The sequence below is a fragment of the Octodon degus genome, unplaced genomic scaffold (genome assembly GCF_000260255.1).
Source record: "Octodon degus isolate 3935 unplaced genomic scaffold, OctDeg1.0 scaffold00266, whole genome shotgun sequence".
Classification (NCBI taxonomy): Eukaryota; Metazoa; Chordata; class Mammalia; order Rodentia; family Octodontidae; genus Octodon; species Octodon degus.
In genome coordinates this window covers 1204316-1222011 of record NW_004524842.1, presented here as the reverse complement: position 1 = coordinate 1222011, position 17696 = coordinate 1204316, and the positions used below count along the sequence as shown (strand labels likewise).

General features: G+C 40.2%; 1 protein-coding gene across 10 annotated transcripts in view; it reads right to left on the bottom strand.

The window, feature by feature from the left end:
• Ncam1 (neural cell adhesion molecule 1) overlaps positions 1–17696 on the bottom strand; it is a 318282-nt gene that overhangs the window by 275258 nt on the left and 25328 nt on the right. The gene's annotated exons all lie outside the window — the stretch shown is intronic.

Below are 17696 nucleotides of genomic sequence, written 5' to 3'. Positions count from 1 at the left end.
CAACCATCCAGGTCTCCTTCTTTCTCTTCCTCTCCCTCTCTTTCTTTCTTTCAATGCTTTCTATGCCTTCTTTCTTCCTTTCACCTTTTCTTTCCTTCCTTCTTTCTACCTTTCTCTATTTCGTTCTTTAATTTTATTTTTCAGATAGGCTCTTACTAACTCACAAAGTTACCCAGGCTGGGCTTGAACTTCAGATCCTCCTTCCTCAGCATTCCAGAGGGCTAGAATTATAGTCCTGTACTTCCACAACCAGAGTTGGCTATTTTAATAGACTTTACACTCAAGAAACAACTGAAAGAATAACAAAGCTGGTTGGTTATGCCACACAAGTCACAGCAATGAAAATAAAATGTGACAGGTAGATGAGAGTGACTGATCACAAGGACCAGGACCATGAATTGTTTGGATAGCTGGCTCACACAGGACGAAAACTAAAACACAGAAGAAAAACTTAAGCTACAATCATCAGGACTCTCCTGATGCTGACAGTTCTTTGAACATGTTTCTCTGAGACAGAGGCAGAAACATTAAAGTCTGGACCAGAGACCATCTGACTAATGACTTCCTCTAACAAGACGAGCTCCTCAACGGCAGCCTGAGGACACCTCATCTCTGTACTTCTCGAAACAAGATTTTAAGCATTTCCTCTATTAATGTGTTTCTGCAATATAGAAAAACTGAGAGCAAAGGAAGTGCCCGGAGCCTGAAAATGATTTGTGGTACGGGCTCCTTCGATACAACTCAATTGTCCAAATTTGATAAGATTCAATGAAACACATCTTTTTGTTGCACTAAGACCATCAGGAAGTATTTTCCATTTTGTTTTGCTTCTTCTCACTGGTAATTAACTTGAATGTTAACTCATTAAAAGAAACTTGAAAATATCACAAAATAGAATGCAAAATTTGCATAAAGCTGGAGGACACGGCATGAGACTTCTAAAAAATGCCCCTTGACACTCCCCTTTGTAGAACCTCTGGGGGCTGCACTTCTAGCTCTGCCACAGGGCACTGGGCTGGAAGCCTGCGTGGAAAGCGCAGTGCCCTCCTGAACACCTTCCCTTTCCATTACCCAGTCCTGAGGGGTACTCAAGGGAACCTAAAGGAAAAATGACTTCATGGACACCCCTTGAAATCCTCCTTACTCTGCAAAGGAGCGTTTATTTAACAGTCTTTCTCTGAGGAACACAATTTATTTTCCTTCCAAGTGTTATTCATTTGTTCTTATATTAATTCAACAAAAACGCACTGCAGGTTTAATATACACCCTGATTTGTGACATCTTATTTTTAGATTTTTTTTGTACCCTCTGAAGGCTCTCGAGAATAGAGCAGGTATTGCTTCCTTCCTTCATTCTATTCCACAAATATTTATGGAAGAGCTTTTGCAATGGGCGTAGGTTTATTCCAGCTCAATGCATCTTAGGAAAACGTGGGGCTAGGGGAGGTTTGACTCCTCCTTCGTCCAGCTCCAAGCATAGGGACAACACCTCTCCAGCGCAGTAATTATTTCAGGAGTGGGCATTTAACCCAAAGCAAGCTAATCAGACCACCCCTCGGGCTTTTGTTGCCACAGCTGGAAGGAGAGAACCTCTTATTCCCGTGCTCAGTAGTCCGGAATTGTTGGTTGCTCTAATTGCCTCCCCATGGACAGAGTCTTCCTGGGAAAGCAGCCAACTCAGGGAAGCAAGGTAGAAAGATGGAAAGAAACAGCTGTGATGACACCATCTGTCCCCTATGTCCCGCCACATCTGAAGCGCTGTACCTGCCACTGCATTTCTGTCTGCTTGAGACAGTGAAGTCTGCTCTCTGCTTACACTCGTTTGAGTTACATGTCTGTCCCTTGCAGCGCACGGGGTGCTACGCTTCACCCAGAGCCAGGTAACAGACAAGCCTGTAGGGGCAGAAGCGCACAAATCAGTGAGCATCCGTGCAGCTTCCACAAGAGAGCAGGCAGAGATAAGGGCATTGATTGACTTGGCTTTGAGTTTTTCATGCGCCAGGTTATTTACTAGATGTGTTATATTTGATTGTTTCCAACTATAAAATGGTCGTATCTAGATCTACCTTCAGAGGTAGATCTTAAGCATTCCATGAACTTCTAGATGCAAATCCCTTAGCTAAATTCCCAATATACTGTGGCTATTAATAGGGAGGAAACCATGGTTGAATTCTACACCCAGCATTCCATGGCATTGGGCTACAGAATTCCGCTCTCTCACATCCGCTTCTTTCCTGAAATAGGACGAGCATTCCCAGAATAGAGGGTTTGCAGTGGGAGAAGCTGCTCTTCATCAGCCAGCAGTCAACGTGGTTTCTCTCCTCCACAACATCAGTGTGTGGCATGTGCAATTCTAATGAGGCTGCCACTCTGAACCCAGAACAGCGGAGGCCGTTTCCTCTCACCACCCGGCTACACCAAGAAAGTGAAGCCACATACAGCATGGCTACTCTTGAAACTAACCGGAGCACTCACACGGTCTTTCTTTTCTAGGTGAACTCTTTAGAGAATTTCTATTTCCAGATTTAAGGCAGCCTCATTTCTAACCACAGGGTGAAGATCTGGGAGAAGTCGTTCTTTCCTATAATTAATTATAAGGTAATCAGGCTTGTCCAATTTGGGGCCTGACCTCTTTTTCTAATGTTATATAAAAATATAAAAAAATATTTGTTATTTATGCACATTAACCATATTATGTATCTCTTATGTGGCCCGAGTCAAATCCTCTTCACTCAGAGCAGCGAGGAAAGCCAGAAGGGTAGCGCATAACACAAAAGCAGCTCTTTAAAGGTAACTCTGAGATCTCACCTTCCTGCAGCAGCCCAGACCTAGAACCCTTGCTGAAACAGCTCTATCATGAAACAGTCAAAAACCCATCAAGGTAATGGCCTCTCCCTGGTGGGTACCTTCAACGCCTTGGGTAGCCTTTATTTTCAACATGTTGCCCTGCCTCACACCTTCTCTACTTGAATTCACCCAATTTCAGTAGTTCATCCTGCAGCTTGCATCCGACTGTCAGCACTGTCTGTCCACATGTGGCCATGTTTTGGGTTGAGGTGACATCATGGTAGTGTTAAGAACACTTTCAACCATCACTACCACTATTCACTGTGCTTTTTATGTGTCACAGCCTTGAAAAGCATGGCCGTACTACTCCAATTTGACTTCTTAGCTCTATATGCTTTCTGTTCAAAACACTTTTCATAACTACAGTTCCCTACTAAGCCATCCTGAGATCGAGGACTATTTTTCTTGTACTCACCACATTATACCCCCCAACCCCTGCCACCTAGCAAGTGCCAGGTGCACCTGCACACAGTGGACACTCAAAGAGTCTCTGCAGAATGAGTATGTCATTGTGCGGAGGACAATACTATGCTTGAAAAAAAATATATTAGGTCACAGCTAATTAATTAGTGGCAGAATGTTAGCACAGTTCTACCCTCAACGTCCAACGTCGTTCCTTTTCCTTATTTATCTGAGACATGTCTTTTGATTTTATATTATGAAAACAAAAGTACCAAGATAATCAACTGTCACAGGGACTAAATATGTTTCAATTTAACTAAACTCTATGTTTAAGTTGATATTTTGGTTTAAACAAAGTTTATTTCTTCCAGTGAGTAATAACAACAAAAATGGATCCAGGCCACACTATGACTGTCAGACTGGGATTCTGCTCTCCCTGAACCTCTCTCTCCTACAGGCCTATGGGTGACACAGCTGTTGTGACCAGCACACTCTCTCAAGGGAGACATTGCCCCAAAGCGATTACCTAGAAATGACATCATGATTTATGATACAATTTTCTAAATTCTAAAGATGCAATTTATAACAAAGCAGGCAATATTCATGGGGGACCTTCTCTGCTTGTAATCGAGGTTATCTGCATTATCCACATTCTTCTTCTAATTTTTTGTTTAGGAAGAAGAAACTTGTGGCAAAATATGAAATGCATACTGACTCAAATCCTTCCTAATTTGAAAACAAGGAGCCTGAGAGTTACAAAACAAAAAGGGAAATAAAATAACTAATTAAATATATTTCCAGAAAAAATACTGTTCATATTCCAGAAGACATCATCCATCTTTTCATTTTCTTCCATTCAATGAAAAAATGGAATAAAAGTTACTAATGTGAAATAAAGAAACCCAAAGATTTATTTCTAGCAAGACATTTCTCACTTAGGATTAAGTACTTGACAGTTCTTTTTTGATACAATCACTAGGACAACAAAATATTCTGTAAAATATCCAAAAGAAGCCTACGATATTAATCATACTCTAGGTTTTTAATCTCCTCTCTCATTGTGAATATCTGTTCCTGATGGTTTGCAATGAATACATCCTTTAAAAGAGGTAAGTGTAGGGCCAGTCAAATAGCTCAGTAGATTAAACCGCCTGCAAACCTGTGCAGGGGCCTCCCGTGCCGGCCCTCCCTCTGGGGCGCGATGAGACTGCACTTGAGTCTGGGCATGGTGGCGCGCACCTGTAATCCCACTTCTTGGGAGGCTATAAACAGGTTAATCACTACTGTCTGATCTGGTAGTGAGATCCTGAACATCCTGTAGACCCTTCCCTACAAAATACAAAACAAACAAGCAAACAACAACAACAAAAAAACCCAAAGAGCTAAGTACATAGTGCATAAAACCTCATTGATAATCTAATTTTTTTTTTTAATTTTAGATACAGGGTCTTGCTACAGAGTTCAGACTCATAGTGATCCCCTGGTGTCAGCCTCCCCAGTGCTCGGATTATAGGCGTGCACCACCATGCACAGTTTTGGGACCAGTGCGGCACTCCCAGGGTTTCAGGGCTAGCAGGGCATGCAGTACTGGGGATCAAACTCAGGACCTCACGCTTGCCAGGCAGGCACTTATGCTGCCAAGCCATCTCCCCAACCCCTCACTGGTAATTTAATCAGGATCTGAAATATAGAGCATTTATTTATTTATTTTTTGCTCAATCCACCAAAAACAAATATATACTGTTCACGTGTCATTGCAGTATAGAGAAACCTATTCAGCCTAGTTTTTAAATAAACATGCTATTTTGTTTATTTGGCAGAATCTTAATGTTCAAAAGGCACTGAATTTACAAAAGGGATCATTTTCCGGACAGTGAAGTCCTGGATGTGCAAGTAAAGGAGAGACTGGGGTGCCCACAACTCAATTCTGTGTGGCTGAAAGGCATTCAGAATCAACTGCAAGAATAGAGTCGATATTCATTTGGAGCCTTTGGCTAAAAAGTAGTAATTTAAGCTGAGAGAAAACAAAAGCGTCTTAGTGCACAGCAGCATTTGGAAAGCAGTAAGTGCCCGTATTTGAAATGGCAGTATGTAGAAGGAGACCAGATAGGGCTGGGGCTGGGGCTAGAGGGGGAGGGGAAGGAAATATTCGTGGAAAATTAGAGATCCAGTACTACTCTTATAACTAGGATTTTTTTTTTCTAACTAGGATATACCACAATTTTTTTTAGTAGAACATAAGAGTTAAATATTTCCACCATTAAATTCATAATGAAAAGAACATAAAAGTCTGATGGACTGAGTAGGAGGTCCCATTCCTCTGCTGTCCATCCTCCGAGTCTCCTTTCCCTCAGGTCTCTTGGACACCAGCTTGTGTGGGTTTCTGGTCCACAGGCTTTGGCCTTGGCAAATCAGTAAAGGTCCAGGAGGAATCCACAGCAGTGAACTCCCCTTCCTGGTGAAACACTCCCTGGCGCACGAAAGGAGCCTGGAGCCGCAGTCAGTGGTGCCCCGTGGCAGGGGCACTTTCCCTCCCCAGACCTCCTTGCTGAGGCTGAGCCCTCTCAGTCGCTAACATTTCACGACTCTGGCACTTGATGCTGAAGTCCAAACCCAGCTAGGCCCTCTGCTGAGCACGGGAACCACCACTTCCTTGCCTGGGACATGCGCACTAAGGGGAGGCAGAGCAGCCCACTGCTTGGCAAGACGTGGGAAGGATCTAGGAAGAAGCAAAGAGTCCTCGAAAGAAGCAGAGTGTTCGTAGCAAAAAAACTCACTTTTAGGCCTTTGTAAGAACAGATGAAAACATTCACAAGGCTTGAAATGGAATCATCAATTAAGTACCACATTACACTGCCTTAGAGTTGAAAATGATCTTTGATAGGGATAACGTCTTTATTACTTAATTTAATTATAGTTCTTAGGAGAGACATTCCAGGAATGAGCAGCCCTAAATAATTCTTTTATGTCTTAACTCCCTTTTGACTCATTCATTTACTGGCCATTTATCCTACAGCAAGGAGGAAGGGGCCTTTCATATGGCTACACATTACTGTATAAAAAAACAAATCGCACTTTACACACACACACACACACACACACACACACACACAAAATCAACTTTTTCCTAGGTCTGAATTCTAATAACTTCATCATTTGAATCTTTAGAAAAAGGAAACAAAATAATGGGCAATGTCCAAAAGATAATTTTACCAAAGAACACAAAAACATTCATCATATATGACATTTTACATGTTCTCATTAACCTGTACTTTGAAAATTCACCCTCTAAAAACAAAGGCCATGACAACGCATATAAATCTATCTCTAGTCTATTAACATGCTATGTAATTAATTAATGTGCATTCATTTTAATTTCTATTAGTTTTTATGTTTGATGTTAGTGGAAATAAAGTAGTCTTTTAATTCTGAGTAGTTATTTTCTCAAAATAACCATTTCTGTGACCCTGTCAGTGCTTTCCAAGACCAATCTCCTGAAAGGGTAACTATCTTTTTTTTTTTTTTCCAGATTGATTTCTGCATAAACTAGAGGCAAGAGCTGGGTGTGGTGGTGCAAGGCTGTAATCCCAGCACTCAGGAAGCTGAGGCAGGAGGATCATTGAGAGTTTGAGACCAGTATGGGCTACAAAGTGAGCTCAAGGCCAACCTGAACTGGATAGGGAGACCTGTTTCAAAAAGACCATGGGAAAAAACAAACTGGAGGCAACCCAAGAAAGTGTGTGAATGGTGGCTACTTCCTTCTTGCGTATCCCCAACAACCTCTCATTCTGACATCCTGCCCAAGCTTTTTGACTCTGCATCCACCAGGCACCTGTCCTGGACATTCTCCTTGACAGACCCAGGGCTTAGCCACCGAGTTTGCCATTGGCAACTTGATCTGTGTTGCCCTTACCGAAGATGGCTGCTCTTCAGCTGGAAGAATCCACTCCCTAGAAAGCACTGTGCAATGGTTAGGCTGGCCTGATAATTCTGCTTTGAGGATATATGCTAGAAAGCAAACCAAAAGAAAATCTTTAATTAAAGATGCCCACCTTTGTATTAGTACTTTTTATGAGAATAAAGAAATAAATAGAATCAGTTCAACTCATAATAATGAAAAGTTCAGACTATTGTGGCATGTTGTCAAATGAATACTTTATCATTTTTTTAATACTTTATCATTGTTGAAGACAGCACATATGAAGTTTCAGCTCTACAAAATGACCAAGCTCTAGAGATCCCCTGTACAAATTCATGCCTAGAGTTCATAATACTCTACTGTATACTGAAAACTATAAGGGAGATCTCATGTTAAGTGTCCTCATTGCATAAAAGTGCGTATGAAATCATGCAGCTTTACAAATTATACATAAAAATAATGCTAAATAAGAAAAGTAGAACTTCTTGTTGTGTACACTGCTTACACCTATGCAAACTATACAAAAATGGAAAAAAAATTGGAAGCAAATTTAAAGTCATAAACAGATTAAAAATTAATCATATTCTTTTACTCTACCAGATCAGTTCAATATATATGATGAAAAAAACAAAAATAGTAGTCAATGGCAACAAAGATAAGATTTTTACTTGCAGGACGAGCAGAGTTCTTTTGTTCAGTGCTAACTCAGTGTCTCAGCCCTTCCGGGGCCAGCCTCCACCACGCCTGCCCTCAGACAGGGCGGGCTGATGGATTGTTTCAATAGAGCTAGCCAAACAGAACCAGATATGGGTCAGTAGATGCTCACCGGTGGAGGCACACTGCATTTATACTTGAGCCATGGCTTCAGTCCTCTTTATTTCCCTTGATATTTTCCTCTGCATTTCTCATCTATACTAGCCAAATAAATCTGAAATTAATCACATACTACGCAGAGCTCTTTTATCTCTGTTGCTGCTATTTAAAATTCACAACTCCATTATTACAAAATCATCCCTTCTCCATTGAAAGTACAAAACTAGATGACAGTAGCATGCTAATTAGTGCCCCAATCCCAGTTCAAAACAGCAAACCTTGAAAAACAGTTCTGGCAGTTCTCACATTATAATATCCAAAAACTCAAATACATGGAGCACTTTATAGTATGTAAAGTACTCTTGTAAACATTAGTTTGTGCCACCATAATATTGTAACATTAATTAAAATTCATTTTAGTTTATATTAAAATAGAGTGTCAACTTCTAGCAGCTTTCTGATTGCTAGGAAGAAGTAGGCAATTCAAGGAACACTGTGGGGAGAGATGATATTGAAGTATAAGAAGTAAAGCCATGCTGTTAAGTTGAGCTGTAGGGGACTCAGGTCAACAACTTCTGACACTGCCAGTGATGCGGAAGACCCAATACTATTATGGACTACTGGACTATTTTGGAATATTTTGCTGAGTTCACACACCTATAACATTTAAATGATGGAGCTAAACAAAAAAAGGGGATACAGATGAATGACCATTTTGTATCTGTGTATTCAAAATGGTTAGGATAGATATACAGCTACATTCTCTTAATTCAATGAATAAAAGGATTTGTTCTAATAGTGTTTGTAAATAAGACATCACGTCTGCATCTTGTATAACAAATAACCACTAGGAAGACAGTATGCAATGTGTTGATTATTGAAACTGTCCTACTAATTTGATTTGAAACTGTCTCATTGCTATTTGTCTCTCAATAAAATTATGGAAAATAAAAAAATAAAAAAAATTTTAAAAAAGGAATACTGTGAGGAACTGCTTAATTCTTAGCTACAATATGGAAAATGATCTCACTAAAGCTGGTAGTTCTGTTAAACGAAAGTAAGGTGAATGGACATTAATCCACCATAAAAATATCATTATTTTTAAAATGTCCTTTGAATGTTGATGTATTTTGTAGGTCAAGATGAAGAATCACAATTTAGTATTCATTCAATTAATAGAAGTCTGACCCAAATTGAATATATAGAGGTTAGCATTCCTGAACACAATTCCATTTCACTCCTGTTGTAATGCGGCAGTCACTCATTCAGTGTTTACAAAATGTGCCAAGCGCCAGGCTGCAGAAAAAGATGAGTGAGTGATCGCTGAGGCAAGACCACCAGGTGGTCCCATCAAGTCTGGGATTCAATTGAGCTTTTCAGACTCTGGGATGACAAAACATATGAGTTTATTGCCTTTGCCATCCAAGTTCCCATTACAGTTACATTAAAGGGGTAGAGACAGCAGAAAGGCACAAGAGCAGCGACTGGAAAGGGAACCGCTGACACAAAAGAATGAAATGGATTTCTAGAACACTGGGTCTGAAGAAGCAAGGTCAAGGGAGATCAGTAGAAAATACACTTTGGGGGGAGCTACAGCCCAGGAAGGAGCTAACTTGCCCGGAAGAAACCCGCACAGACGCGGGGGAAGGGCAGAAATGTCAGGTGCTTTAAAGGTGACGACAGCCAGCACTAATGAAAAGTCACAGACCAGCCTGCTGGCTCCTCTTTCCCATCATGCCTCAGCTGAGGACTCAATTATCAGGTCGCTGACCCTCAGGCTCCAAGAAGAGTATTTATCAAGTAAACCATTTAAGTCCTCTCATTGAAAAAAGTCACCAAATAGTCAGGAAAATGAATTTTAAAATGCCCAATTCGGGTTGTGTTAAAAATGTCGAGAATACCAAGGATGAAGAGAAGATCCTAGACGCTTTCAGACAGAAAAATAAAGCTATCTACACAAAATGGAAAGTGGGACTGACATCAGGCTTTAGATCAGCATCACGGAGGGTAAAAGACAATGAAAGATGCCTTTCAGTTATGACAGGGAAGTTATTTTCTGTCCAGAAGTAAATTCTAGTCAAACTCATAATCTACAGGGCGGAACAAAGACATTATCAGACACATATCAGTAGAATACAGTCACTGTCATAAATATGTGGACAAATAATGCCTAAATGTTTCTCTTCACTTCCCCTTCTAAGGAAACTGCTAGAATATTTGTTCAATGCAAGTTATATGGCACACCAGGAAGAAGAAGAAAAAAAAAACACTTAATTCCAAAAACTGGATCCAGCCCAGAGGAGCAAGGAAGGGTCATGCCTAGCGAGTTACTCAGCTGCTCCAGGGTTAGTCAACCCAGAAGGAAGTGATAGACAGAGGAAGGAATCAGGGATCCCTGTCATAAAGAGATTCCACAGATCTGACACTGTCCTGAAGCATCCCGAGATACGATGACACTGGGTAAATTAAGAATATGATCAATCAAAATGATGACAGAAAGAAGTCAGAGACTAATAGAATCTTCAATCAATCTATACAAAAGGAAATATCTTAATATGCCCCCTGGCTCCTTGGTAACCAGTATTTACTTTGTTGTCATGATGTAAGACTATTTTCAACCTTTAAATTTTAGGATCTAAAGAAATCACTGGTGGTTTAATTATGGGTAAAGAACTGAACATAAGTGCTATCAGAAATTATAAAGAGATGTTATCAATTGGAAGAAGATGAAAGAGAGGGCTGCAGATGGTAGGAGGATTGATAGCTATTAACTATATTTTACAAAATGAGGAATCAAGAGCTATCCTTTATTGTTGATGATACAAAAAGTATCAGCTACTTAAGATGAAGATGTAAATAACAGAGGAATTATAAAAAGTGACAGAATAGTTAAAAGTGATGAGGATTTAGTGAAGTACAGTGATTGAGGGATAGCTACTTCTTTTATCTAAATAAACAATCAATAAATAATTGACTGACTAAGTTGATTAGTCAAGTAACAGTAGGACACATTTTAATACAAAGAGTAGAAAATATTTTTGTATTTGTTTATGTGTCAATATGAGGAATTTTCTAGAAGATATAAATAAAAGTAAGTTTTTTGTTTTGAAGAAATTTTCCACTTATATTTTTTATACTTTTCATTTTGAATGCAAATAAGTTATCTTTTCAAATAATTAAAATGTTTAAGCTTAAAGCACAAAATATATTAACAACATTGCAGCAACCATATATTAACAATATTCATGCTAAAATAAATCAACAATAGTGCTGAAATGATTAAAAGATAAAGTTGGTACTTTCCTTTCTACGGGTGGAAGATAGTAATCATGAAATCTGTGCTTATGACTATAAACTCACGCATAAAATACTTTTAAACAATTTTTATCAGTTTTGATTAAAAGGAAATATGCTTTGTAGAAAACTTCAGATGGAGAAAAACGTTTCTTCAGGAAATGATGCTTTTAAGAGGAAGCTGTTGTCACATAAGACCACGAATAATGAATCTTGCCTGTCACAGCTGAGTCTTCCGATCTTCCCCACTGTTCCCTCCCCATCCTCCTCTGGATACATGCACAATAACAATATAGTTTCCATAAAAGATGCTTTGATAATAAAAATAATATGGGAATATATTTAATGCCATAAAGACTTAATAAAAGTTAAATAAAATGAGTATTTCTCCTTTAAAACTTCTATAAATAAGGCAACAAGCAGAGGTAAATGATTATGCTATTCATCATTAAAAGAAATGGAAACAAATTACTGTATCAGCTTTTACAGACAATGTTGTTAACCATAAAATCTTTTATCAGGCACAATTACTAAATGACAGTACAAAGTATGTCTAAAGTCATTGCCAAGGTATTTTTCATGTAAATAAAATATACAAAACCCTTACAGTGAGACTAAAATTGACAGTTCCACATCCCAATGCTAAGAATGATCATCTGCTTTACTTCATTTCTGCATCTATAAAATAGTTTAGGTAAATTCGAAAAACTCTAAGAGACTTGCTCACTGGAATCATTTTGGTTTGCCTGTTTTAGTTTCTTGGTTTTGTTTTTTTTTTTTTTTTTTACTTTTTGTACTCGATAGAAGCAAAGGGTCAGTTACTAGATGCAATTCACGCATCCTGTCAATATCTTCTGATGGGAAATCTCATCAATTCTAACGTTCATGCCATCAGCCCCAAGAGAGGGTGCTGAGGCCTGTCCAGGGTGCTGCCACTAAGCTGTTGATGGCATCAGTTATGATCTGGCGGCAGAGGTAACTCAGGGCTACACCACTGGCCTTGCATTTTCCAGCCTCTGATTGTGTTCCTCAGAACTACAGGAAAAGAAAAACAGAACCATAAATTATGCGGCCACTTGTGTCTGGCCTCTTAGGTACGTCACGAGGAGAGCAGCCTGAGGAAGGAACAAGGGACTGGCCCAGTCCTGGAGCTGTGACAATGCCAGGTGGAGGGTTCCAGAAAACAAGAATGCTGCAATGTGAAAAGAACTCCAATAAGATTAAGTCTGTGGTGCTAATGGGACCCAGGAAGGGGTAATTAACTCCACTCACGTTGTGAAATGAGACGGAGGGAAGAGAGAAAAGAATGATGCAACACATCTTAGGCTCTAAGTGTGACTTTTGCTTTTATTCCTGAGAAATTACATCATGTTAAATTGAGCTCATTAATCCAGTTTACTGAGATGTCGTTGCCTGATAGGATTAACCCTTGATCTCAATCTGTCACCTATGTGACAACTCTAACCAAAATACTAACTTAAAGTTGAACAAGAAAACAATAAGGTATCAGTAAGCTGTCCAAAAAGGATGTTCCCATCAGAATCTTCCTCACAGTGCAGTAACTTTATAGCCAACCACAAGGGAAAATGCCTTTCTGAGAGCTTTGAGATCCAGGTAAGAGGTTGTGAAATCCCGTATGGCCCAACAGGGAGGAAGGCCTTTTGGGAAAGCAGAACTGTGCATGGGTAACAGACACACAGACCACAGTGCTGGATCCAGACCCACCGTCGGTTCACATCTCCCTGTGGACTCGGACAGAGCCTGGCTTGCTCTTGGTCCTGTTATGAGAACCGTCTGCCTGGGAGCTCCGGGAGTTATACCCACTGATGCTGCCCCTGGTGCTGCCCCTGGTGCTGCCTGTGGAACACAGAGGGCTTCAGAGCTCCTGCTAGCAGTGCTCAGAGCTTAGTGCTTCCAATGGCACAAAACACAGAAGCAGAGTTGGCATGCCTTACCTCAGTTATAGCTATGGACCTGGGAGCATCCATCTGCTTCTGTCCTACTCTTTCTCACCCACTGACCACAACAGTTAGGCCTACCCAAGGATCCACTTGGTCAGTAGCCCAGCCGGAGTCTTCCCTGACAGCACGTATACTCCTCCACAAATGGAACAAGCTCACGCTCTGTGTGAAGGCCTTGAGGCCAACTACCACCCCAGTACCAGCCCTCTGAACCAAGATTACTTGGGACCACATAGTTCACCTGGGGGCCCAGTTGAATCCAGGCCCAATGGAGCCCCTGGAAGTAGGCCCAGAGCTGAGCAACCTACTAACAATACACCAGCAACTGCACGTCTTGGCTCCAGCCCCATTCAGCTTTGTTCAGAAGCTATCTTACTGCACCCAGACTAATGCAGAAGTCCTCAAAGAGCCTATAAAAACTGCTAAGGGTACTTCACGTGCACAAGCACCAAAACCAGGCTGGTGTCCTATTTGCCTAACTCAGAATTAGGCAAATAGGACACCACCAAAGGACCCTAAAGGGGCTGCAGCAACCTGTTGCACAGTAAAGACCTGCAGAATGCCTGAAAGAAAATTCACACTACTCACCTGAAAGAAGCTCATGAGCTACAAGGCAGTACAAATGGACAAAGTGGAATGGCAAAACAAGGGATGAACGAAAGGAGTTGAACTAAAAATTATAGCAACTATGAAAGAGAAGCAGTTAACCTAAACTGAAGAAAATTATGGCGGATTGGAAAAAAAAATCAACAAGAACTTTCAACAGTAATCTTGCTAATGCAGAAGAAAGAATTGTCAAACTTGAAGGTGGTTCATTTGAAATTAGCCACATAGTGGCACAAAAAATAAAAAGAATGAAAAACACTGTAGAAAGTGTGATCATCAATAATCATCATGAATATGAATATGAAAGTGAGGGAGCTCCAGAACATAAATAAAAGAGAGACAGAGAGGGGCAAAACCCTAATTAGAGAAATACTGTCTGAAAATTTCCCAAACCTTGGGAAGATACACACATCAGGCATTATACAACTAATATTATCCCAAGAATGATCAACCCAAAGAATACTGCAAGGTACACTACAACCAAACTGTCAAAAGTCAAAAAGAGAAAACTCTGAAGGGAGCAAGAGATAAAGAGATTCGAGATGCATCAAGGAACCCCACAAAGGGATCATTGGATTTTTCTATATAAGCATCAAACCCAACAGGGGACTGGATGATAATCTTAAATTCTTAGAAGAAAAAAGATCAATTAAGAACACAACACCCAGCAAGGCTGTGCTCTAGAAATAAGGGACAGATAAAGACATTCCCAGATCAAAGATAAGGGACTTTGTCATCACTAGACCTACCTTACAAAAACTATTAAAAGCAGTTCTTCCAATAGAAATGAAACGATGTGAACTAACAACTCAGAGACATTTAAACTTTGAAAATTCAATGACAACAGCAAATACACAGTCAATTCAGAATACTCATACCATAATCATAGTGTATAAATAACTTTCTTTTCTGGAATAAAGGTAAACACAAAACTATTGAAAATAATTACTAAATAATTCCTTAAAGGACACTCAATTTTAAGAGACTCAGCGATAATCCTAAAGATATAAAATCAACCAATTTTCAACAAGGGTATCAAGAAGGCACAACAGGGGACAGAATAGTCTCTCCAATAAATGGACTTAGAAAACTAGACATCCGCATGCCAAAGAATGAACTGGATCCGTATCTTACACCACTCACAAAGATCAACTTAGAGTGGATCAACAAAGGTCTAAATATGAAACCTGAAATCCTAAAACTCCTGGAAGAAAACAAAGGAGAAAATTTCCTGATTTCATGCATTTTTCATTTTTTGCTTTGTTTTGTTTTGGACAGGCTACCAAAGCACAGGGCGTGACAGTGTCTTCGTCATTTTCATCATGTTGGGACTTGATACCCAATAGCTTCCAACTTAAAAGAGAGGAGGGTAGTTTTGCTCGTATTTTAGAAATTTCAGTCCTGTATTCAGCTGACTCCAGGAAGAAGCAGCACAGAAGAAGGGTACAGCACAGGCAGCTGCTCACCTTGTGCAACCAGAGCAGAGAGAGACGTGAGGGGAGGAGAGCCCCCCAGAAAACACCCCCGGTGACACACCTCTTCCTGATAGACCCCACCTTCCAACAGCAGGACAGCTCTAATGACTGTAATACAGTCACTTTCCAAAATCCTTCCAATGTTTTGAGGAGCATGGTAGCTCTAAATCATAAAAGCAGAAACAAATAAATACTATAATACCAAATTCAAAAATTTCTTCACAGGAGAGAAAACAATCAGCAAGACAAAATGAAGCTTATGGAATGGGAGAAAATATCTGTGGACGAGAAATCTGACAAGCAGTTAATACCCAAAATACCCAACAAACTCAATAGCAAAAGGAAATTTTAAAAATGAACAGGGGACTTGAATAAACATTTCTCCAAAGAAGACATAAAAGTAGTTAAGAGGTATATAAAGAAGTGTTCAATCAACTTCACCAATCATCAAGGAAATACTATATCATGTTATACCTTGTGGGGTGATTTTGTCAAAAAGAGAAGAATAATCATCGTGCTGGGGAGAAAGCCTTTGTACATTGTTGGTGGGAAAGTGGATTAGTGCAACCTCTGTGAAAAACAGAGTAGAGGAGCCTAAAAAAATTAAACTCTGAACTATATCATCTGACCCAACAATCCTTCTTGCAGGTGTAGACCACAGGAGAGAAAATGGGCACCTCCTGTGTTCACTGCACTGGCTCTCGTAGTAGCTACGACATGGAAATAACCTAAGTGTCTGTCATGGTTTGGGGTTTTTGCAAGGCGAACAATACAGTACAGGACAAGTTTTATAATAGTATTTTATAATGATTCACCAAGAATCATATACAAGAAGTGCAGGAAATCTATCCACACACTAAACACTAAAGAATCAGCGGAGGGCCTGGATCCTACTTATGAATCTCTGCTAGAAAGGCCCAAAGGTCGGTGGTGGAAGCTAGAAAGTCTATGCCAGCAGAATGAAGGACATGTGCTAGTAGGCTGAGGGATCTGAACTGGAGCCAGGAAGCAACACTCTAGGCAACCGCCGAAGCTCCCCCAAAAGCACTCCAGCTGTCATCAGCAACAGTGAGGTCCCGAGCTCCTCCAGCCATGAGGAGAGCTGAGTTCCCATCAGGAAAGCCAACGTGACAAGCTTCTCTATGAGGCTGAGCAGTGCACCATCTTCCACTCTGGAGCCAGGAAGCGATGCTCAAGATAAAGAGCAGAGCTCCTCCTGAGTTCGTCAAGAAAGCTGGCAGGACAAGGCCCTCCGGCAGCGCAGTCCAAGGGAACTAGCAGCTTCCAGCAGCTCCTCCAAATAGCAGCCCTAACAGCTTCTCCTGTTCTGCCTTTTATGCTGCTGGCAACAGCCCCCAGGTGGGCCTCCTGCGCCCAGCACCACGCTGGTTTAATTCAGCTGGGTGTAGTAAGATGACCACCGGTGAGCTATCCACCACGGTGTCCATCGACAGAGAAATGGACAAAGAACTTGTGATATGTGCACTAATACAATGGAATGTTATTGAGCCTTTAAAAAGAAGACACTGATGTTTGTGGCAATAGAAATGAATGCAGCAGGCATTTCGAGAAGTGAAATCGGCCAAACAAAAGAAAATTAATGCATGATCTAATATGTGGAATCTTTGAAAAAGTAATACATAGAACAAGACAGTAGAGTGATGGCTACTAACTCAGGGTAATGGACTAATAGGAAGATGTAGTCAAAAGGCTCACGTGGTACAAAGTTTAAATTATGTAAGGTGAGTAAGTCTATATGCACCACGATGACTATACTTAAGAGTATTTGCTAAGCAGATAAATTTTAGCCACCCTTGCCACAAAAAGAAGGGTAGCTATAAGAGCAGATGGAGATATTGAATTGTTTGCCTATAGTAATTACTTTGCAACGTATATCAAAATATTACATTGTACACCTTAAATAATACAATGAAAATACATAATATGAGTCTTTAAAATGCAAAACAAAATCCCTCCAAGTAAATGATGCACTAAGCTTTTCTTTCTTCATTTGACGACCATGGCTATGATTTTCAGTCTAGAAAATCTAGCAGAGAGAATTGTAGTTTGATGTAACCTGTCCTTAGTGAACTAACATTAGACCCTGGCTCTCTCCTGGGTTCATATATGCCCTGCTTTCCATTCTTTAAACTTTTCTAGGATCGACATTGAGTAACACAATCTGCCCCAGGGATAAATCTATGCTGTTTATCCACTTGGCACAAAAAAAAAATCAGTATTTTTGTTCATTTCACGATTTCTTAAGGTCATTTTCCATAGCTCTGGAAGAACCTGATTGACAAGTTCTCTCAGTATCCAGGAATATGATTTCATTGATGATTGAGGATTTAAAAATCAATTCATGAGGGCCGGTGAGATG